Source organism: Sapajus apella, unplaced genomic scaffold (assembly GCF_009761245.1).
Source record: "Sapajus apella isolate SASKATOON/1434 unplaced genomic scaffold, GSC_monkey_1.0 scaffold9, whole genome shotgun sequence".
In the NCBI taxonomy this organism is placed as follows: Eukaryota; Metazoa; Chordata; class Mammalia; order Primates; family Cebidae; genus Sapajus; species Sapajus apella.
This window is the reverse complement of record NW_022436949.1, coordinates 31,517,352-31,541,336: the sequence shown is the minus strand read 5'-3', so window position 1 is coordinate 31,541,336 and position 23,985 is coordinate 31,517,352. Positions and strand designations below refer to the sequence as shown.

Genomic DNA, 23,985 nt, shown 5'->3' with positions numbered 1-23,985 from the left:
CCTTCTTGCAGAAACCAGATTAGTAGTTATAACTGCCATGAGGGAAGAGGTGATGGCAGAGGAGCAAGGGTGCGTTTTCAAGGATAATATAATTCTTTTATGTTTTCATCGTGATGGTGGTTACATGAATATATATGTGTTCGCCAAAATTCTTAAAATGGTAAAAAGTGTGAATATACCTGATGCAGTTTGGCTGTGCCACTACCCAAATCTCATCTTGAATTGTAATCCTTACAATCTCTACTCTGGCACTTACTGTATCCCATGCTGCACAAGGGTTCAAAGACCTAAGAGGGGAAGGTGGCGGATGAAGAAAGACACAAACACAAACATAAAGAAAGCTGGGCCAGGGGGTCCAGGAGGTGAAGGATGTCAGTCTCTCCAGCCCCAACCTGTCTCAGTGTCCTTTATTTTATATGTTCACAAAGCAAATAGCAGAGGGAGGGTGCAGTTACTTAGAACAGCCTGTGGTTATTATTTTCATACTTCAGTTAACATACTTCAGCTAACAACTATTTTGCAGCAAGGTCAGTGAAAGCTGGTTATTCTTTTCTAGGCCCATCTGTTTTACTCCAAGACATATGCATCCACCTATTATGGTTTCACTTCTCTGAAGTTCAACCAAAGTTCACAGCAGCCTTGCTGCTAATCCCCACAGAGGGGGTGGGCTACTCTGGCTCTCTACATTCACGTGTTGTGGGAGGGACCAAGAGGGAGGTAATTGAATCATGGGGGCATTTACTTCGATACAGTTCTTGTGATAGTGAGTGACTTCTTATGAAATCTGATGGTTTTATGAGGGGCTTTCCTTTCACTCAGCACTCATTCTCTCTCCTGCAGCCCTGTGAAGAGGTGCCTTCCACCAAGATTGTAATTTCCTGAGGTCTCCCCAGCCACGTGGAACTGTGAGTCCATTAAACCTCTTTTCTTTATAAATTACCGAATCTTGGGTATTTATTCATAGCAGCATGAGAACGAACAAATACCTAATGCAAATTAAAATCCTAATAATAATAGATGTTTTCATTATAAAAATAAACTCCTACTCTTAAACTAGCTCAAAATCAACTGTAAAACTGAACTTCTAGGTATGGGAGAAACAGGAACTATTAAAAATACAGAGGGGCCCAATCGGTCCACTTCAACTACTTTAGCTTTCTGATGTATTCAGAGTGAACGTGAAAGCAACGAAAAAAGAGAAACTTAAAATATTAAAAGTATGATATCTTTCAAATGTTTATGTTTAATAAAGTAATGCTTTTATCAGCACCAAAAAAAAAAAAGAAAGAAAACAAATATGGTAAATCCCACAACAACAAATTCTGTGCTTGTTATAGAGAAAAGTCATCTTTATTATTTGTTTTGTTCTTTACATTTTCAGCATAATTTGCTAACGTATTGTTAGATTTTGATACTTTTTATATCTTAAGCAGAGTTAATATCCTTAAAGCAATAAAATTTCATGACAGAAAAGTGAAATTTGATACTCTGTATCATTTCACTTATTTTTGCCATAGCCAAAATATTTTTTTCTCTACAAATATTGGCAATTTTTGTATTGTCTCTTAAGTGAGAAAACTAAATGTTGTCCCCTTACCATTTATTGTAAGTTCAGTCAAATTTTATAAGCAGCATTGTATATAACAAAATAGGTTTCATTTTTTGTAAAAAAAAAAAAAAAGTAGTTTTCTTTGACGTTTTGAGTGATAGTTAAATGATGATCATAAGAGCTCAATTTTTCCACAGTCAGTATCTCAAAATCCAGTGTCCAAAACAGCAAGTCTCCTTGTTAGTATTTACTTGAAATATTTCTGAAATAGCTTTTTGGATAATGATTGAAATTGCTGACTTTTTTGGAATATGGATAACAAAGCTTACATTAGGATATGAAATACTAGTTCTGCCATTTCCTTATTGTCACAAATTCTATAAATAAAATTGTTTTTCACATGATTTCTTGGCAGTATATTTTTATCAGTTGTCCTTTTACTGATGATTACTTCAGTAAAAAACATCAGATGCATTCTATGTCATAATTTATGGCTACACATAATTGAAAAGCATTGAAGTAGTCTCCAAATGAAGAAGTTGATGGTAAAGCTACCAGTGCTACTGTATTGTGAAAATTCTATTCTCCCCTAGAGGTACAGATTTCCATAGAAATTTGTTTTTCTTAGTATTCCATAACCCTTCTAGGGGTATTGCTTTTTTTAATGATGCACAAACAAATATTTATCTGACATTGTTGGTAAGTATATTTTTCAGAGTGATGATCATATTGGGTTTTCTAAAGAACAGTGACATTTTAACCAGCTGCCACTACCCCGTATTCTCTAATGCATATGCATTTTTAATGCATCAACAATTTCAAACAATGTATAGACATTTTAGAAATTCAAACAGGAATCACAACACAAATTTAGAATATATTAAGTATATTTTTAACTATTCAAATAATTATTTTTGTACATTTCCTAGTTTTCTTTGTTATACATTTAAAATGTTCTTTTTTATTTATTTATTTATTTTTAAAAACTGCATCTATATAGGGCATGCTGTTCTTTTACGGCTGGGTTAACTTGCATTCAAAGGCTTCATTTTAATTGGATTTAGCTAACCCAAGATCATGTTTTACAGAGATCTAAGTCCCTAAAGTGCTTTTTTACTTTCCACTGGCACCATGCTGTTTCTTGGTATTCTTTAATTCTCTTTGCTTTATGAAACAAATATTAAAGAATTTCAGATAAGCCTTTTGAATGGAATCAAAATTTAAACCAATTCCTTGATGTTAATAGCTGCTTTACCAGAAACAGTAACACACTAAGAACATAAGAGGCCTCCAAATGTAAGTCAGTAATTTTTTTTTTGAGTCTTGCTCTGTGGCCCAGACTGGAGTGCAGTGGTGCCATCTGGCTCCACTGCAACCTCCACTTGCCAGGTTAAAGCAATTATCTTGCCTCAGCCTCCCAAGTAGCTGGGACTATAGGCACGCACCACGATGCCTGGCTAATTTTTTGTATTTTTAGTAGAGACGGGGTTTCTCCATGCTGGCCAGGCTAGTCTTGAACTCCTGACCTTGTGATCCACCTGCCTCAGCCTCCCAAAGTATTACAGGCAGGACTCATTGCACCTGGCCCCAGCAACTTTTTTAGAGTTTAAAATATCCTTTAATTTGCAATTTACCTCATTTTTATTGGTGGCTGTCAATCCAGGATATACTTCTATAGTTGCCTGAACCTGATTGTCCTAATTTGAAACCAAAATATTAGACAGATACATACATATATACAGATGGATACAGATAATTTTTGCACACTGAAGCACAGCAGAATTCATTGGCACACCACAATAAACATTTGCTTCTTAATCTCTGCTGGTCGACTGAGATTTGGCTGATGCTGCATTTGGCTTGTTAGAGATTGGTTCAAATCTGTGGGTTATAATCACATCTACTCCACATGTCACTTATATCTTTGAATCAGTGGCTTGATAAGACAAGATTTTCTCAAGGTAAGTGGCACATAGGCAAGAGACCAAACCCAGCCATATATGCAATAATGAAGCATTTTCTTATTTGCTATTCATTCCACTGGCCGAAGTAAACCGTATGGCTAGAAAGGAAGAGATCTTTTGGAAAAGTAAATACAAGTATGGTAAGTGTTACAAAAGATATGTAGATAGTAGTACAGAAATAAATAACAGCCTGTTAAATATAGACAAAAAGGTACTATTCTGTGAATGAGGTCTGAGTGTTCAGCAAATATTAGTTGGTTAAGTGAAGTTCAAACATAAAGGATAAAAAGTTATATAGAGATAGGATGAAGAAAGTAGATTACAAGTCAGGGTTGGGGAATAGTTAGCAAGAAGGCAAGGGAAAGAAAGGGCTTGGTATTAACACAATGAGGGTTTGGGGAAACAAAGGACAGGCTGGAGATTCAGGCAATTAGTGTACTATAGGCTATGTTCCAGGGTGTAGTATTAGGATAGTGGAATGCATAGATTGTAAACAGAGAAGGGAGAGAATCAGAATTGCAATTTTAAAATAAACATTCTACCTACAAAGCAGAAGAAGAAAATCGCTATCTGTTTAGGGAAACTGTGGAGCAGTTTTAATAGGCTTTTAAAATAGTTGGGTCAAACTGTGTTTGGTAATTTTGACAGGGTGTTAATAGCAAAGATGAAAAATATTGATTTCAGTAATGGGTAATAAAACATGTCTAAGAACACGTAATAGTGTTTATAATATGCCAAACATTGGGCCAAAGCTTTCATTCACTGCTTTTTTAAAATTAATAAAACTCGTATAAAGTAATGAATCTTTCATTCACATTTGTTAGTTGACCACAATACATTTTTGAAGAGATGAAATGAGTTGGGTGAAATTCCTAATGTCAAATCCTATTATCTTTATCATAGTCTATATTGACTCAATTTTTAGAAGTAGGTTTACAAAAACATCTCATAATTGAATACATTTACCTAAAATGGACTTTCTTCAAGCAGCTAGTACCTAATGAGGCTGTATATCCCACCACTGACCCTTTATTAACTTTAGCACCAAATTATTTATCCCATTTCACTCATAACCCTGGGAGATGGTGCTTTAGTTTTTCCAAAGTAGATCTCCAATAATAGCTGCTTTCTTCTCATTGTTTGCTCCTGGAGAGGCCCTTTCATCAATATGGTAAACTCAGATACATGGAAACCACTTAATTGTGTTATATATCTAAAGAGGACTAATATGCCAAATAACTAGAGCAGGAAGCTTCTGTGGAGGAATCACTAACAGAAGTACCTAAAAAAAATACAACGTGAATTTTTTTTTAAAAAATAGGATTATAGAAACTGAAGAGAATGTATACTCAAAAGTGAAAACAACTTCCACATTTAAAGATAAAAATCAGATACTGACAAATAAATTAATGAAGATGAAATAAACACTTTAAATTTTGCTTGGTTATCTGAATATTTAATATTTCTTTCAAGGCTTGACGTATTTGTGGTAATGGGTCAGTATTATTTTTAACAGGTAACAGGAGTACTCAAATCAGTTGAGTACATAGTTGATAAATGTTGAAATTAGGAAAGATAGAAAACATGTTAAAATTATTTGCAAACAAGTAAAATACATAATTTTTAAATTAAGAAGGAAATACATATTTGAAAAGTATTTAAACTATATAAATGTTTCAGCTCCATTATTTTCTCACAAATTATTTTCATATAGTAGAAAATTATCAGACTGGCAGATTTATTTTCTCAAATATGTTTAGTAACCCAAGAACTATTGCATATGATACCTTAGAGATTATATTTTTAAACACTCTATTCTCAACAATAGTGCATGATAACTTTAGTTATTACTAAGTTAGTAATATTGAAATGTTAAGATTTATAAAAGCAGGTGCCATATAAAAGGCATGATTCCTTACCGATTTTCCAAAATTAAATATCTTCTACTTACCCTAGAATGTCTGAAGTAGACAGACATTTATGGATTTCTTTTCAGGCTATTGTATATCTTTTGCATGTGTAATAAATTTGTCTTAGAGTTTTGGGTCGAATGTTTGTGTTCCCTCTAAACTTAATGGGTTGAACCTTTAACCCCCAATCGGATGGTATTTATAGGTGGTGATCTTGGGAAGTTATTAGGCTTAGATTAGAATTTGAGGGTGGAACTATCCTGATGGGATTAGTGCCCTTAGAAGAAAAGAAGGACAGATTTCTTCCCTCTTCTGTCATTTCCATCTCTTCTTCTCCCCAATCTTCTCTCTCCCTGCCTCCCTATCTCTCATCCTGTTTGAATTCTTAAATATCTACCCTGGAATGAACATGGGATAACTCAGGCACATGGCTGCTGTGAAAGTGAGCTTCCCAAGTGACATGCTTTAAATTATTTTAAAACAACTTCATCAGATAAAAAGATATCTCATATACACATTTTAAGGGAAATGGCTGTGCTTTAGTCAGGAGCAGGTGGAGTTGATCTTCTGGCGCAGCATGACTCAGCAGTTTGGAGAACAGGCACACAACCCCACACATTATGTAACCATGCCATGTGAGGCACATCAGGTGATCACCCCCGTGATCTCATGCTTGTCTCAGAGCCACTATTGTCTAAAGAAGGTGCAATTACTCTGCTAACTCTGTACATATACCTCGCTTGCGCCCAGAGAGAGAGTAAAGCTGTCAGGTCTCCATGTGCAAGCCTGGACCCAGAAAGCCGGAAGTCCTGCCTGCCTTCCTGCCTTCCTGCCTTCCTGACTTAGTATCTTTGGCTCCGTAGCTGCTGTTCTCACACTGTATGTAGGGTGCCACATAACAAAGTGACCACCCACCGCTATGGTGGCTCTCAGGGAAGAAGAAGGCCATCGGTGGGACTGAGGGGTTCGTGCCATAAAAAAGGGGAAGGTGCTCTGCATGCAAGGAGCTCCTCCACAGGAAAAAGTGGGGCCCAAAGAGTGACACACTCACAGATGTGGATAGATTTGATGTTGGCCAGGATTGACTGAGAGAAAATTAATAAGCAACCAAGTGAAATACTCTTAACTTTATGGTAACTCCTGTCTCCGGAGCAGCAGTTCCAGAAAATGCCCAAGGAGGAGAAGGACATTGCTATGTGACCTGGTCCCAGCTGCTTCAAAGACTACTTGCTGCAACTAGGTGGAAATGTAGAGCCTTTTGTGTTTGATTAGGGAACTGGCCAAGGCGCCCAGCTTTGTGGGGGACACTGAATGACTGGAGGCCACATGTTGAATTTGCGAACCACTGGTCCCCACCAATGTACAGCAGGTGCTGGTGCTTGTAAATACTGATGTAGATTGCAGCCTTGTTTATGGAAACCCAGATACGTTTCTGGGCAAACCTGCTTACGCTGACAGTTATAGAGGATGGTCTGTGAAAGTGAAGTCTCTATATCCGCACTTTGGCATCGGCTGTTAGGCTTCCCATTTATACACTGTGTTTGTCCCTCCCATACTGAAATACATTCTGGAGGTAGACATTTTACATGGTCTGGTGTTACAAACCACAGCTGGGGAATTCAGTCTTTGAGTGCATTTGGTAAAACCAGTGCTGTGTGGACATACACATCACCAGCCTCGGGTCCTGCCACAACCCCGAAGGTTACTTTCACCCATTGATACAATTTACCACATGGGCATATGGAGATAACTGAGACAATTAAAAAGCTGAAGGAGGTGCAGAAGGTGCAGATAGTGAGTGGCACCCACAGCCCTATAATTCTTGAGTGTGGCCAGTTAGAAAGGCTGATAGAAATTGGTGGATGATAGGTGGACTATTGGAAACTGAATAAAGTAACACTCCCTTTGCATGTAGCTGTACCATCAATCCTGGATGTGATGGGTCATTTGACAATGGAAATGTAGTTGAGTTGGCCAATGCATTTTTCTCCATAGGCATCACTCCAGAGAGTCAGGAACAGTTCACGGTCATGTGGGATGGGCGACAATAGGCTTTTACAGTGTTGCTGCATGGCTGTATGCATAGCCCCATTGTATGTCATAGTTTAGTTGCCACGGATTTAGCCACCCGGCAATGTTCAGAATAGGACCACCTATTTCATTATATTGATGATGTTATGTTAACCCCTGATTCTCTTGAAGATTTAGAAGTGGTGGCACTTCTCTTGCAGCAACATTTGGCAGTATGTGGTTGGGCTGTCAATGCACCCAAGGTCCAAGGGCCTGGATTATCTGCCAAATTACTGGGAATTATCTGGTTGGGTAAGACAAAGGCCATCCCAGGAGCTAGCATTGATAAGACTCAGGCTTTTCCCTAGCCCACCACAGTGAAGCAGTTGCAAATTTTGTGGGCCTCCTGGGATATTGGTGAGCATTTGTGCCCCATTTAGCTCAAATGACAAAACCACTGCATGGGTTAACAAAGGAGCTACTTGGGATTGGGAAGATGTGGCTGAGACCACCGCCAACCAGGCTATTCAGCGGTTACAAGCCCTACGGGTGGTTGACCAGGGACACCCATTTGAGCTGGATGTGCATGTGACCACAGATGGTTTCAGTTGGGGCCTGTGGCAGCACACGGAGTGCTTGCAAACACCAGTAGGCTTTAGTTCCCAACTATGGAAGAGAGCTGAGCTCCAGTATTCTTTGATAAACAGCTAGCTGCTGTATATACCATCCTTCAGGCTTGTGAGAGTGTGACAGGACAGACTGCAGTCATTGTGCAGATGACTTATCTCCCATAGCGGGATGGGAGTTTTCATGAGTAATGACTCCCTGGACCGGGGCAGTGCAGACATCCACTTCGGCAAAGTGGAGCACCTACTTGAAGCAGCCAAGTAAGCTGAGTAAAAGCCCCTTAGCAGCAGAGTTGCAAGAGGTCTTGGGACCGGTAGTCCTAATGCAAGATAAGGCCATGGTGCCTGAGGTGCCCCTTGCACCCTAAACTTTCACCATTTAAGGAAGGGTGTCTCCCTTTTCCTGTTGGGGCATGGTACACAGGTGGGTCTATCTGAGGAGCTACTGCTGCCTGGACCACTGTTCCAGGGCAACCTAGTACTGACACCATATGGTTTGAAACCAGGTGTGGGCAGAGTAGCCAATGGGCGGAACTCAGAGCAGTGTCATGGCCATCACAAAGAAGGTGACACCTATGATAATCTGCATCAATAGCTGGGCAGTCAAACGAGGCTTAACTTTGTGGTAACTACTTGGAAAATACAGAAATGGCTAGTTGGTCACCGACTCATTTGGGGCATAGCAATGCGGCAAGACCTCTGGGAAATGGGTCAAGAAAGATGTAACTATTTATCATGTGTCAGGCCATATGCCTTTGGCCACCCCCAACAATAATGAGGCAGATACCTTGGCCAAGGTCCAATGGTTGGAGACAGAACCTACACGCGATTTGGCCTTGTGGAAGCTGGGACATGTCGGGGGTAAACTGATGCAACAGGTCAATAAGCACTAGGGTCTGTCCCTGCCCACCCAAGATATCTGGGAGGCTTGCCAGAAATTCCCCACATGTGCTTAGGCATACCCTAAATGGAGACAGCTGCCCAGTGTTACACAAGTAATGATAAGGCAAGTACTCTTGACCCAGGATCAAGTAGACTACATCAGGCCGCTGCCAAAGTCGTAAGGATATATGTATGTGCTAACAGTTGTGGACATGGCCACAGCCCTGATGTTCACCTACCCATGCATGGTCGCCTACCAACAGCACACCAGCCAGTCCCTGCCATACTTATGTACCGTGTATGGTCATCCTTTGGCCATTGAGAGTGATAGGAAAACACATTTCACTGGACAAGTACAACAATGGGCACAACAGATGGACATAAAGTGGGGATTCCATGTGCCATAAAACCCACAAGCTGTGGATATGATTGAACAATATAATGGGCTCTTGAAGAATGGGTTATGCTTGCATGTCACACTCCAGTCTTTGTGAAGCTGGAGTTCTAGGCTGGACCTGGTGCTCTAGGCGTTGAATGAATAGTACAGGAAGGTGGCCAGGTCCCATGGAGGCTTTGTTACACTAGGCTGCCACCCCCATTGAGTTGCAGATACACACCAAGGATGGCCTTCTCCAACCAGGTATGGGGACGGATGGTAACCTGTTGTTGCCTGTCCCAACACCCCTGAAGGCAGGGGAACAGAATACCTGGCTGTGGCCATGGACCCTCCAAAGCTCCTGCTGTTGGTGGTTGGCCATTGCAGCTCCCTGTGGGGAGAGCCTACAGTATTGGCTTGCATGTCACTCCTTGGGTGTTCAATACATGGCCCCCATGGGTGACTGTTCGTAGGGGAATGACCAGGGAAGAAACTCTCATCTGGGGGACATATACACTGTCTGTGTGCCTATTATGAGCTCCCCCATGACTTTGGCATGGATACAGGACTCAAAGGAACCATGGGTAGCTGAGAAGGTGTGGTGCCATCAACCAGGGCAAAAGCCTTTGGCAACTGCATTGTGATACAGGGATGAAAGGTTAGCCTGTATTTTGCCTGAGGGATGTGATTTATCTCTATTAGTACCTGTGCCTGCTCTGTCATTTTGACCATAGCTTAACATGCTTCCACTGCATTTCGGACTGGGCCCACACCTGTGTGGAGGTGACCCATGTTTCCAATGTTGGATCTGCACTGCCCGACTTCCAGCAGCAGCTGCAGATGGCTTGCCTCGGTACATACATTCAACATCTGCAGAGAGTTGCACATGGTTGGAGACTGTCTATGATTCCTCCAGTACTTTTCCAGCTACCTGCCAGTCCGCCACTGACGACACTCGGACTTCAGTTAGAACCTGATATATGTATTTATTTACATATACTGCTCAAAGGAATTTGTTCTGAATGAAGTAGTTGTTTTAAAGGAAATAAACACTGAGAAAATTGATCCGTTGCTTTATATCAAATTAAGTATATTCTAAGCTGTTTAGTTTTGTTTTTGTTTTTTTTGTAGTATGGGAAAATGGGCCCCCAAACAATATTTTATCAATAATATTAATTATATACAAACACCATAAATAGAACAGGGTTGACAAAAAAGCCTGAGACTCAGATCTTAGCAAATAATTATGGGTAGTTTGGGGGGGGAAATTGGGGCTAAATTATAAGACTTCTACCCCAGAGATTCAAAGGCATATAGTTTCTGTTATTCTTTCATAAAATATATGTGTATTTTAGATATTTTTTTCTCTTCATAGAAGCGAAAATTACTCAACTATGCAGGTTTATGCAGTATAACTTACCTTACTACAAAAGCCCTGGTTCTGCGAACTGAAACTCATGTTAGTTTTTTTTTTTGTTTTTTGTTTTTTTATAAGTAATCAGTCTATTTTTCAGCCTTAGCTGGAACTAGTTTACTAGAAATTCAGAGAAATTTAATAGAAACACATGATTTCTGATGCAATTTTACCTTGGTCTCCTAGTTTGTAAAACAGTAGAAGACTGAAGGATTGCAGAGTGCAGAATAACAGGAAAACTTGTCCAAGACCCACCGAGCTGTAATCTTCCTTAGACTTCCTCTTTTTTTGCTGCTACCCTGTAGTGTGATCAGCTTGAATCTGGAAGCCAGCTGTCTCGGGCACTGCTGGAGAGGTGATACCTCATCCCTGTGGCCTTATATTTTCCCCTTTCCATCTTTACTGCTTCCTTTGGGGGCTTGAAGATGTTTTGCATTAGAAGAAATGGAACCTAAGGGTTGATTTGACATGTTAGTTTTAGAGTCTGTGTTCCAACTACGTCACATTAGGGTCTAACAGTTCAGGGGTCTAAGCAAAATATTATAACTCAGTGTTAGTTTCTTTTAAGCCTAATTGAAAATTAGAATCACCCAGGGAGATTCTGTGCCCTGGCTCTACTTCTAAATGTTCTGAATTAATTGGTTTCAGGTAAGGCCAGACAGGCTTCATTTTTAAAAGCCTCCAGGTGATTCTAATATACTACCCGGGTTAAAAATGTCCCAGTTCTTTTAACAAGACCTTTAGAGCTCTATCAACAAAACACAGTGTGCTCTATATAGCAAGGTATCCTTGTAGTTACTTTATGTGCTCCTAGAAATCATAAGAAATTAATGACAAAACTGTAAGATTTTTACTGATTATAAACTGTAATTGTCCTGCCAAAAACGTTTTCACAGAATGTTAAGTATATGTAATATTAGCCTTACTAAGTCTATTGTCCATCCAGAAGTAGCAGGGTACTTTATATTTGGTTCTAGAACTACCCAAGCAGAACCTATCCACCCATATATAATGTTTAATTTTTCTCTTTGTATTTTCAGTCAAGATGAATAGAGAGTTTAGTTGTTGCATTATTCTTCTACTTAATATTATTTTACATGATCCAATATACTTTTGAAATATTTGAAATGATGTTAAGCATCTTCCTATTAGATAATTTGCTTCTATAAAATTTTTTTGTTATAAATATGACAGTGATTAAGTCATTTTAAAAATTGGCTACATCAGTAATTTTTTTCCCTCTCATATAATCAAAATATATAAATACCTTACAGAATCATAACATGTATTTCAAAATGTCTTTTTTAAAAAATGAGTGTCATTATAGTATGCAAATTAGAAGATAGATGGAAAATGATACTTCATTATTCAATTGATTGGCCTTTATTAATATATGCTTGTTTACTAGCATATTTATATTTTTATTTGTAAAGTTACTGGTCATTTGCAATAGTTTAATCATGTATTGTCTGCTTCTATATCTCATTAAGTAACTTTTGAAATTTTAGTGTCACTTAATACACTTGAAAAGTCTCTATTTCCATTATTTTTTCATTTTTAACCAAATGTATTACCAAAATTCTTCTCATATATTCTTAATGTATATTAAATGTCTACATTTTTGTGTTGTATAAACATTATGCTTATATTTATCCTTTCCTATGTTATTATAGTATTTAGAAAAGCCTTTAAGATACTACAATCAGATGCAGTGCTAATTTTATTTGTATGCAGATGTTTTTTATGAATTGTTTTTCTCAATACACGTGAAAACTATTTAAGTGTATAGTTTAAAAAGAAACTGTAGATTGATACCAAAACCATTTAATAAATGACCCCTTTTCCTCTTCATGTTGAGAGACTGAAAATGATTTTTTTTTTCTATAAAATCACATGGTCTCTGGTGTTCTATTGCAACATATTTTTGGATAAACAGTCCCAGATGTAAGATGGTTTGACTTATGATGATTATTTTTCCAAAATATTAAGATTTTCTTAGAATTCATAGATAGCTCAATGCAGGCATCCATTAGGGATTGATGTGGTCACCAATTCTTTTTTTTTTTGAGACAGAGTTTCACTGTTGTTACCCAGGCTGGAGTGCAATGGCGTGATCTCCGCTTACTGCAATCTCCGCCTCCTGGGTTCAAGCAATTCTCCTGCCTCAGCCTCCTGTGTAGCTGGGACGACAGGCGTGCGCCACCATGCCCAGCTAATTTTTGTATTTTTAGTAGAGACGGGGTTTCACCATGTTGACCAGGATGGTCTCGATCTCTTGACCTTATGATCCACCTGCCTCGGCCTCCCAAAGTGCTAGGATTATAGGCATGAGCCACAGTGCCCGGCTGGTCACCAGTTCTTAATTGCCTTTGTTACCTTCTATGCCAGCCAGAAAAATAGAACTGATCAACTTCTCTTCTCTAGCCCTATTAGGGTTGAGGGAAACAGTTGGAAGTGTGTGTAGCATAAGATGAAAGTCTTTTTAAATCCTTAACAATAGATCTATATGATATATTACTCCTAGAGAATGGAGTTTTCCATATTTGTAAGTATTACACAAAAGAAAAACTTCCATCATCTGTCATATATATAACCATAGCACCAGTGGTATTAAGTAAATATCTATGGGTGTATGTTTGAATGAGTGATCACGTGTGTTTGATGTCTCCATTAAATTCAAGGAAAGTATAACTTATTAAAAGCAAATGTGAAAGAGCAAAACCCAGCAAGGTGTTACATTTTGATATTTCTTTTTTTGTATAGGTCTACTCTATGAGACAGTGAGAATATAATCCCTATATTTCCCAAGTAATAAATTTGTCTTTTAATCATAGAATAATACAACTGTTTTTTTAAATGTTAATGAGCAAATATGAGATTATGTGAGTAGGTAGGTAATCTATAAACATAAAAATTATATCCATGGGAGAGGATATAATTTTCCCAAATTACAAGTTATTTAAATAACAGACAAAATGAAAGTGGAGAAGGAAAGTAAGTAATTCAATTTAAAGCTGTTGTGATAGAGATGGAAAATCAAGAGTAAAAATCCACACTGTAGCAATTAATCACCAAGATACAACACCAGGTTTAAACAGCAGTGCATTTTGTTGGGTGTAATATGCTGAAGTCTCAAAAACGTCTGTCAATAATCACGGCCCTAATTTCTGAAAACCCTGTCATTACTGATGAAATGTTAAAGTTACACCAGGCTCATGGCTCATGGCTGGGCACAGTGGTTCATGACTGTAATCCCAGCATTTTGGGAGGCCGAGGTGGGCAGATGACTTGAGTCTAGAAGTTCAGAACCAGCCTGGCCAATGTGACAAAACTGCATCTCTACTAAAAATACAAAAATAAGAAAATTAGTGGGGCATGGTGGTGCATGCCTATAATCCCAGCTACTCAGGAGGCTGAAGAGAATTGGTTAAACCTGGGAGGTGGAGTTTGCAGTAAGCTTAGACTGTGCCACTGCACAACAGCCTGGGTGATAGAGCAAGACTCTGTCTTGAAAAAAAAAGAGTTAAATAATTTTGGATTGAGACACACTCTTCATGAAGAACCTGTTCTGTAAGCATACAGACATCTAGAAATACTTTAGAATATGAATTATAAGCAACCCGACAGCAGTGTTTTTGGTCAGGTGGCTAGAGTTACAAAACGGTAATGTCCATTTACCATCCTTTTTGAAGCTGATCTGAACTAGATTAATTGAATTTTCAATTTTAATTGAAATTTAGTTTTATTTTACAAAGACCCAAATGTCTGGGCCAAATAATGCCATACACCTCGATAACGTGTATTTTAAAGACTTGCTTTAAGCCTGGAGGAAAAACGTAAGATAAACAACAGCACTTTAAAGATTTAGCAGTAGAAATATTGGAAAGAGGGATACTTCCATAGGATTCCAATATGATACCAGTCGCTGATCAAAAAGAAATGTTCTTAGATAAGCCCTCATTTTAAGATTCTCTCTGCTTTAAAATCATAGAGTTAATTATTCAGTTATGTAGCCATACAGTTTACACCTATTAATCAAACATTTAGTCAACATAAATATGTTTATGAAGCATTAACTGAATGATACGCAGGAATTTATTCCAAAATCCAGTGTTTTCCAAGCAACCATTTACGGGACAAAGCCATTCCAAAAAAGAAGTATCCATTGACTCAGGGTAAAATGAGTAAAGGAACATACAATGCTGTGATTATTTTTGTAAGTAGATATGTTCAAACTATTAACAAGGGTTTGACATTTTTTTCTCAATCAGAAAAGAAAAATATTGACCCTCTAAACATAGTATTAATTTAATAAAATACATAAATTGGAATAACATTTAAATGAATTACATGTGAAAGGAAAATACCTATCCTGTTGAAATCATTTGGCCGCTCTGTATCCCCACCTAAATCTCTGGTTGAATCGTAATCCTCAATATTGGGGAGGGACCTGGTGGGAGGTGTTTGGATCATGGGGCCAGTTTCCCCTTGTTCTCATGATAGTGAGTTTTCATGAGATTTAGTTGTTTGGAAATGTGAAGCAGTTTCTCTCTCTCTCTCTCCCCCCACCCCTTTCTCTTTCCTCCACCATTGTGAAGATGTGCCTGCATCCCCTTCACTTTCTACAATGATTGTAAATTTCCGGTGGCCTCCGTTGCCATACTTCCTGTACAGCCTACAGAACTGTGAGTCAAATTAAATCTATTTTCTTTATAAATTATCCAGTCTAAGGTAATGCTTTAGAGTGGTGTGACAAAGGATTAATACAGAAAATTGCTACCAGAGAAGTAGGGCATTACTTTAAAGACACATGAAAATGTGGAAGCTCCTTTGGAACTGAGTAATGGGCAGAGGTTGGAACAGTTGGGATGACTCAGAAAAAAACAGGATGATGAGGGAAAGTTTGGAACTTTCTAGAAATTTGTTGAATGGTTTTGACCAAAATGTTAGTAGTGATATGGACAAAGATGGCCATGCTGATGAGGTCCCTGATGGAGATTAGGAGCTTATTGAGAACTGGAGTAAACACCACTCTTGCTATGCTTTAGTAAAGAGGCTAATGACATTGTGTCACTGCTCTAAATATCTGTGGAAATTTTGAACTTGAAAGAGATGATTTAGGGTATCTGTTGGAAGAAATGTCTAAACAGCCAAGTGTTCAAGAAGTAAGCTGGCTGCTTCTAACAGCATGTTCTTGCATGCATTCACAAAAAGAAGGTCTGAAGTTGGAACTTATATTTAAAAGTTAAGGAGAGTCTAAAAGTTTGAAAAACTTGTGGCCTGACCATGTGGTAGAAAAGAAAAATCAAATATCTGGGGAGAAATTCAAGCCAGCTGCAGAAATGTACATGAATACAGAGGAGCCAAATATTAATTGCCAAGACAATGGGGAAAATGTCTCCAGAGCATTTCAGAGACCTTTCCAGCAGCCCCACCCATACAGGCCTGGAGGCCTACAAGGAAAAATGGTTCCATGCACTAGTCCCAGGGTCCCACTGCTCTGTGCAGCCTTGGGACACAATGCCTGCTTCCCAGCCACCCCAGCTCCAGCAATGGTGAAAGGGACCAAGGTACAGTTTGGGCCATTGCTTCAGAGGGTGCAAGTCCCAAGCCTTAGTGGCTTCCATGTGGTGTTGGGCCTGAGGGTGCACAGAAGGCAAGAGCTGAGGTTTGGGAACCTCTGCCTAGATTTCAGAGGTTGCATGGAAACAACTGGATGTCCAGGGAGAAGTCTGCTGCAGGAGCAGAGCCCTCATGGAGAACCTCTACTAGGGCAGCATGAAGGGAAAATATGGGATTGAAGATCCCACACAGAGTTCCCACTGGGGCACTGTCTATTGTAGCTGTGAGAAGATAGCCACTATCCTTCAGATCCCAGAATGGTAGATCCACTAACAGCTTGCACTGTGTGCTAGGACAGGCTGCAGGCACTTAATGCCAGCCATGTGAAAGCAGCCTCAGGTGCTGTACCCTGCACAGCCACAGGGAAGCAGCTGCCCAAGGCCTTGGGAGCCCACCTCTTTCATCACTGTGGACCCGATATAAGACATCAAGTCAAAGGATATTATTTTGGAGCTTTAAGATGTAATGACTGCCCTGCTGGGTTTTGTAGTTATATAGGGCCTGTCGCCCTTTCTTTTGGCTGATTTCTCCTTTTTGGAATGGGAGCATTTACCCAATGCCTTTATGCCCATTGTATTTTGGACGTAACTAACTTGTTTTTTATTTTAAAGGCTCATGGGTGGAAGGGACTTGCCTTCTCTCAAATGAGACTTTGGACTTGGGACTTTTGAGTTAATGCTGAAATGAACTAAGACTTGGCAGACTGTTGTGAAGGCATGATTATGTTTTAAAATATGAGAAGTACAAGAGATTAGGGAGGGGCCAAGGCAGAATGATATGGTTTGGCTCTGCATCCCCAGCCAAATCTCTTGTTAAATTATAATCCTCAGTGTTTTGGAAGGCACCCTGTGGGAGGTGATCGGATCATGGGAGTGGTTTTCTGCGGCTGTTCTCATGATGGTCAGGTGAGTTCTCATGAGATCTGGTTGTTTGAAAGAGTGTAGCACTTCCTCCTATGCCCTGCTCTCTCTCCTGCTTCACCATTGTGAAGATGTGTCTACTTCCTCTTTGCCTTCCATCATGATTGTAAGTTTCCTGAGGTCTCTCCAGCCATGATTCCTGTACAGCCTACAGAACTGTGAGTTAATTAAAGCTCTGTTTTTTTTTCTTTACAAATTACCCAGTCTCGGGTAGTTCTTTATAGCAGTGTGAGAACAGACTAATATATCTGTAAGTAAAATGAAACAAAAATTAAGCACATAAAAATGAAGATAGTGCAAAGGAGAGGAGCATAGCATTTAAAAGGAAATAAAGCAGTAAATAAAACAGATAAAACTATGTATAATAAAGCCATCTCCATTTTCCTTAACAAAGGTAATGATTGTAGATACTGCATATATATATTACATATGTATCTACTATGTATATCTCTACCATATATATCTACTATATATCTATCTATACTATATATATAGTAGAGTATTATATATACATGTATCTACTATAGATATATGTCTACTCTCTCTCTATATATGCACTATATGTTTATTAAATATATATCTGTGTCCCTTCTTGGCCATTCTATTGACTTCCTTCATAAGTAAAATTCAATATTACTGTTCCCTGATGTCACAAATCTTGGGATCTATTATTATACATCATGTAAAATCTGAAATTAACTAGATTACTGTTATAATATGAACATAATTTATCTTTAATAAGTTAAAACTGATTTGCCGTATTTGATGTTAATGAGTGTTATAGGGAAGAGCTCTAAAGTAACAATTACTAGATTGAAATTAAGAATAATTTTTTGAGCATTGTTAGCAATATTACATCACATGTATCATATGTCCTCTTGTAAAGTATGAGAGAAATATCTCTGGTTCTCAACATTTCTTTAGCTGTTGTGATGCTATAATAAAACATTTCTTAATTACATTGCACTGTGATGCAGGTGTGATATAAACCTATATTTGCTTAATTCATTTAATGTAAATAAACTAACTGTTTTTCCGACCTCATTATAGTATGTGGTTTCAATAAAACAGTTTTTTGCATTTTTCCTATGGCCTTGCAGAACTCATGTTATTTTAGTATTGGTTGAAAATACTATCCATTACAACAGATAACTAGGAGGGCAGTGCAGGGAGGCATGGTAAACTTATGATTTCCCCAGTTTTGATTTATTGATCAAAGTGAATAAGCTCATGATCTGTGGTTTCATTGTGATAAAAAAAAACTGTCATTATATTCTATAATATCATTTTATAATACTTTTGATACATTATCTTCTTTTTATTCCAGTTATTCAGATACTGGCACCCATTGTCCATCAAGCCTGGGACCACATAAAACAGTCCGTTTGAAATTTCCATTGACCAGACTTAATCTTTGTGGCACAAGGGGTGTCTACAGCTTTGCCTTTCCTAAGAAAAACCAGTTAATTTTAGAACCACAAGTATTTTCCAAGAAACACTCCCATAATCACATCATCTTCTTGGCATACCTTCCCTTTCATCACTGAGAATTGCCAGTCTGTAAGTGGGATGTTTATGTATAGAAGAAATCTACATGGAATAAATGAAATAATATAGTTTCAACTCCCCAAGGTAATTCTTCAGAAATCTTAGTTCTGATTATGTAGGTTCATAAAGTAATAATAAGTAAATAGATGTGAGTCAAAATCATATGTCTTCTTTAGAAATAGTAGTTTTATCTTGGAGGTAATCTTCTAGTTACTGCCATTTGCTGCTTTATAGACTTAGCCTCTTTGAAAGGTTGGTAAAAGAGGAAAGATGATTATCAGTTTCTTCTGTGATTTGCTCAGATTTCTCTTTAAAAAGTGGCTGTCTCAAATGGGCTGCTGAAAAAGAAGCAGCAGCCAATATTAAGATATATATGTGACTGTATGTGCACATATATACACACCCTATACACTCATATGCTCATTAGTTTGTATGTTGCACACTAATAAATTTAGAACACTATGGAAATTTCTCAGAGGCCTTAATTTATGAGAAAAAATGACTACACATTCCTTCTTCTCACATGATTACTGGACCATGGTTCATTTTCCTATTACTGACTGTGTTGATAGTTTATTGCTGACAATAGCTATCTACTATGCTTTGCCAACCTCTGCTGATATTTTAATTGCTTTTCTTTGTTTTTATAAATAGTTGAAAGTTTTAAGATAAATAGCAATTAAATTATACAAATATGTTCAGTGGTAACCATCAGACTTTTCTGCGACAAGCCAAATAATGAGACTTTGACAGTATTTAATGAGTTTATATTCCATTAAATTTAAATTACAGTAGAAACATTTTTTTCAGTGCTAGATTATAGCAAGTGCAAAATTCAGAAGCAACTCATATTAGTCTGTGTAAAACAGACCATTATTATTGACATTATGAACATTTCCAGCATAAGGTGACAAAAGCTAGCTTTTTTCAGAATCAAGTGAAGTGGAGATTTTACAGTGATTAGGTTTAAATATGCAACATATTGAAAATTGTTTCAACTATTTCAGATTTTGCCAACAAGTAAATGTGTTACTTATTTCTAAATTTGCACTTGATTTTTATTTAATAATAATTGTAGACTAATGAAAGGCATTATAAAATGTCCTTAGTTTGTTAGGGAGAGAGTAAAGTGGCAATGTCAAAGCACATGTGAAGTTTTATGTGTAGAAATCTAATTTATGTACATTTCATTTATATATGTCTCATATATATGTCACATATATGTATACATAGGATAAGATAATTTTTGGCAAAGCACTCCTCTGTAAAATCCATGGTTTTTAATTATCTTTATGTCATGTTATCTCCTGGACAATTCATATTTCTTTTCTCTGTCTGATCAGACTCAGTCTCGTGTCTGAGGTCAAACCAAGACTCATCTGTTCTGTCAGAATTATATGCAGTACATGTCAAAACATGAAGTGTTTTCTTCTTTTCCATTCCTTAACTACTTCCTATAAATTGTACATATGTTTAAGGTGCTTCATTATTGCCAAGCTCTCAAGTAAATGAGTTACTGTTATTTAATATTCACATGGTTTATTTTGTCATCCCTATAGAAATATACATTCTTGGCAGTGATTGAATACAAAATTCTCTATCTTTTCATAGGAATTATTCAATGTCTCTTTCATGGCGTTCATGCAAGACATATTTATTGCTTTGATATTTTTTGGACAGATGACTGACGAATTTTTTAACATGAAGCAATTGCCAGAAGCAGGAAAAGAAGGATGGATCTTTCCTTAAATTCAGAATGTCAGGTGTATTTAACCAGTCAATATATATCTAGCCTTATTAGTAGGTCTTTTAAACTAAAACCATTTAATTTAGGGATCTATAGTACCATTTCTACCACTTCACTAAGCACTAAACTAAACAATTACTGAAAGCAATTTTAAAAGAACTGAAAAAGACATGTTATGAAAATACATATCTAAAGATCTTTGTGAATATGCTTCCTTATTCAAATTGTTATTATAGTCCATATTTAATTAAATTTAAATTCAATTTGCTGTTAAATATTAACTTTAATTAAAATATTAAAATTACAGCCAGGTGTAGTGGCTTACATCTGTAATCCCAGTACTTTGGAAGGCTGAGGCAAGTGGATCATGATGTCAGGAGATCGAGAACATCCTGGCTAACACGGTGAAACCCAGATTCTACTAAAAAAATATATATAAAAAATTAGCCAGCCATGGTGACAAGCACCTGTAGTCCCAGCTACTCAGGAGGCTGAGGCAGGAGAACCCAGGAGGCAGAGGTTGCAGTGAGCCAAGATTGTGCCACTGTACTCCAGCCTGGGTGACAGAGTGAGACTCCCCCATCTCAAAATAAATAAATAAATAAATAAATAAAATTACTTATATTTTTTTAGAATGATGCCATAAAAGGAACATGTTTCTTGTATTCACAATATCAGAATTTGAGTTCTTGCTATTCACTTCTTCTGTAAATGTATATCATGTAGTCAATCTGAACCTCAATATTTTAATCTATACTATTAAAATTTGATTACTATCTACCCATTATCATTGCCAATTATGTTTCTTCATGCTTCTTTTTCAAAATTAAGAGAAAATATTTGAAGTTGTAGTTATAAAAAATTTTTTTTGAAAGAATATAGCTTTTCCTCACTGCCAACTGTATTGAATACCCTTTCTCCTTTTGAAATTCTTGTCAGTTTTGCTGGTGTATGTAAAGATTTCATGAGGATTTTTCATGAGCCTGACATTATTCTGAGTGCTTTGTAAAACTATTAAAGCAGTTAAGCTTCATCTCAACTTCATGAAATACTTAATTAATACATATATATATATATATATATATATATATATATATATATGTTTTTTGAGACAAAGTCTCACTCTTGTTCCCTAGACTGGAGTTCAATGGCACAATGTTGGCTCACTGCAACCTTCTCCTCCCAAGTTCAAGCGATTCTTCTGCCTCAGCCTCCCAAGTAGCAGGGATTACAGGTGTGTGCCACCATGCTGGCTACTTTTGTATTTTTAGTAGAGATGGGGTTTCACCATGTTGGCCAGGCTGGTCTCGAACTCCTGACCTCAGGTGATCTGCCCACTTCAACCTCCCAAAGTGTTGGGATTACAAGAATGAGCCACCATGCCCAGCCCATACTTAACTAATATTATCCTTGATTTGCAGATGAGGAACCTTATGCAAAGATGTTGAGTAAGTTGTATAAGACTGTATTCTAAGAGGTGGTGGAGTTAAAATTGGAATCCAGACCACTTAAGCCCAAAGGCTGTCTCATAATTCCTACCATGCTTTTCTCATTCTCCTTTTACTTTGCCGGCCCTATTGTTTCACTACTCAAAAGCTATAATATTTCCATTTCTTTTATAAATGGCAAGCTTATCTCACAATGTAAATATTCACTTGTAGAGTAATTTACTCATGAATGGCTCCAACTCGGCACCTCCTACTCTCCTTTGTCACTCAAAATGCTTGCTGAAAAGTTTCACTTGTGCCTTAAAGTGTTATCACTTTGAATTCAAAATGTGCTGTGGCCGTTTAAAGAAGGGACAAAGAAGACAAAGTCTGCTTCATCATAATTCAGACAGTTCTATTAGTACTTGCCCAGTAATTAAGGCTAATGATATGTCTCCCAAAACCTCTGGCTAATGGCATTTTAATATTCACTGTCATTTTTATCCTTTTTCTATATGTTCTCTTTTTGTTATTGTTCACTATAAGCTGTACTCAACAGTTTATATCAAGTTGTTTTTTTTTTTTAATTTTGTTAGTCACTTTCCCACGGGAAAGATTCTTAGTATCTACTTTTACCACCATTCTTTCTCTTCCACAATTCCTGTCTTAGTCAATTTGTGTTGCTATAAAGGAATATCTGAGTCTGGATAATTTAGAAGGAAAATTATCTCATGTTTTTGCAGGCTGTACAAGGTACATGATGCCCACATATGCTTTGATTAGGGCCTCACACTGCTTCCACTCATGGCAGAAGGCAAATAGGAGCCAGCAAATGCAGAAACCCTATGGGCAAGAGAGCTAGCAAGAGAGAGGCAGGAGGTTCCGTGCTTTTTTTTTCCCCCCTGAGATGGAGTCTCGCTTTGTCGCCCAGGCTAGAGTGCAATGGCCAGATATCGGCTCACTGCAACCTCTGCCTCCAGAGTTCAAGTGATTCTGCCGCCTCAGCCTCCTGAGTAACTGTGGGACTACAGGGGCATGCCACCACACCCAGCTAATTATTTTTATTATTATTTATTTTATTTTTAGTAGAGATGATGTTTCACCATATTGGCCAGGCTGGTCTCAAACTCCTGATCTGGTGATCTGCCCGCTTTGGCCTCCCAAAGTGCTGAGATTATAGGCCTGAGCCATCACGCCTGGCTGATTCCATGCTTTTTAAACAACCAGCTCTGAGGGGTACTTCAAGTGCTTCAAGGGCCCCACTCACTACCAAAAGGAGTGTACCAAGACATTCATGAGGAATCTGCCCCCATGGACAAAATACTTCCTATTAGGCTCCACATCCAACACTGGGGATAAAATTTCAACATGAGTTTTGGGAGACAAGCATTGAAACTGTAGCATATCCTTACTTCATTAATTTTTTAAAATGTCACTTTTCAGTAATGCAGCAGTATTACTCTTCTGGTAAGATTTTAAGGCCTGTATTCTCTAGATAAGCCTGTATGAATTGTTCTAACAAAAGTCCTCCTTATGTGTCAAATTATTCCTCAATTATTGCTGTGCAACATCTTCCTTTAAATCCACCTGGATTATTTGGCCACCCTTTTCCAGATATTCCATGTTCACACCACTCTACTTTTAGTCACATATATATTTTCTTCTCTCTAGAAAAGTGGCTCTCAATTTTTCCAATTATTAAGATTTTTGTTTTCATCTAAGATTTGTATTAAGACCTAGCATCTCCACAAAACCTCTATTGCTACCCTAGTAGACTGTTGTCTCTGCTCTAAACTCTTAGGTCACTTCGCATGTGTCTACTTATTTGTTTCTTACCATGCAATAGTAGTTTGTGCTTTCTATTTATTTCTATTTTTAGTTCTATCATACACACTATATCTTATTACTTGTATGTGTGCAGAATCATTTATTTGCATAACCATTCTGTAACACAGAGATTAGAATATATTAGGCATTCAAATATGAGGTT

General features: G+C 37.7%; 1 long non-coding RNA gene across 1 annotated transcript; it reads left to right on the top strand.

Annotated features, from left to right (window-relative positions):
* Positions 1–849: 849 nt before the first annotated feature.
* On the top strand, positions 850–22,921 carry LOC116551338. Its single transcript, XR_004268860.1, has 4 exons — positions 850–905; positions 10,918–11,086; positions 15,330–18,905; positions 21,990–22,921. It is a non-coding gene; the product is annotated as an uncharacterized LOC116551338 (long non-coding RNA).
* The last annotated feature ends 1,064 nt before the right edge of the window (positions 22,922–23,985 follow it).